The sequence below is a fragment of the Egretta garzetta genome, unplaced genomic scaffold (assembly GCF_000687185.1).
Source record: "Egretta garzetta isolate BGI_Z169 unplaced genomic scaffold, ASM68718v1 scaffold27, whole genome shotgun sequence".
Lineage (NCBI taxonomy): Eukaryota > Metazoa > Chordata > Aves > Pelecaniformes > Ardeidae > Egretta > Egretta garzetta.
Window position 1 is genome coordinate 417,501 of NW_009260400.1, and position 1,361 is coordinate 418,861.

A 1,361-nucleotide genomic window follows, 5' to 3' on the forward strand; every position below is an offset into this window, starting at 1 on the left:
TAACACCAGTATTGTGACTGCAGGAAAAGTTTGTTTACTCTTTCTCAAATGACAGAACAGGGAGAAAACCACTAAGACTTTATACTGAATGCAGTTTACTTTCAGGATATGAAAGCATCCCAAAGCTAAGTGGTGGTCAAAATCCTGTAGCAAGGTTTTATGGGAAACTAAAAAAAGTGTACTTGCTAAAATTATGTTTCATTGTAATAGTTTGTATTAATAACATAGGTGAAAAACTTCATAAAAATTGGAGGGATATAAGGCAAGCTTGCATAATTCTATCGATGCATGTAACTAAAATTATTTTGCTAAAGCTACTTTTGTCTCATTCTGTCTTAAGAACAATGACTGCCGTAACATTTGACCTGAAGTGGAAAGCTTTGATTCAGCAAAGAATTTGAGAATACTATGCATTGTAACAAATACTTCCCTCAGCAAGAGTACTTGATCATGTGTCTACCCTTAGCTATGAGGGCAGCTGCTCTTTTGTAATCATGTGTATACTTAAATTCAAATTAAAACCCGTGAAACAGAAAAAGAAAGTAATTCAACCAAAAGTTTTTGCTGCCTTGCAAAGCTTGTATAAAGGGCAATTTATTTCCCAATATAGTTGTGGTTATAGTTGATATTTTTATTCACAGGCTGAATTGAAGAGTTGAATAAAGTGTCAGGTGTATTCATGTATGCTGATGGTAGTGGTTTTCATAAGAGATGTGGAAAGTGAAAATTCCTTTTAGAATGGAGTGAAGCATGTTACTTTCCTGGTTTTTATTTTAAACTTAAATTTTTAGAATTAAAATCACATAAGTGAAGAAACAATGTGCTTTCTTGGTGTTAAAATTTCTAAATATTTAAATGCAACTGAAATTACTACATGTTTTCCACTTAATTTATAAATTCTGTCAACAGTACTTTCAGTGGAAAACATCTGTCTAAAAACTTGATTCTCAACTCTAGAGTCTTGATCCTTTTTCCACTAAGTGGAAAGTCTCTGATGAAATTAAGTCTCAATGGGTGTTGAGAGTTGCATTTTGCAGTGCCAGTTAGCATGCTAGAGCAATTCTGGGCCAGGAGCTGAATTCCCAAGTGCCAGAACATGCCCATGGCAGGGTGCTTGACTTGATGATTTTTTTTTTTCCCCAGAGGCACTGACTTTACAATGCACTAAATGCTGAAGTGCCAAAAATCTAGTAATTAAGGTTTCTGTTGCAGGTTACCATGCTGGGGACATCAAACATGAGCAAGTTGACAACTGGCACATGGCTTATTGTTGCTGCTGAGACATTTATGAATGACTGGCTGGCTTTTTCCATGGTCACTAACAGAAAAGTTTTTAACATAACTCAGTGGGTTCTGTAGAG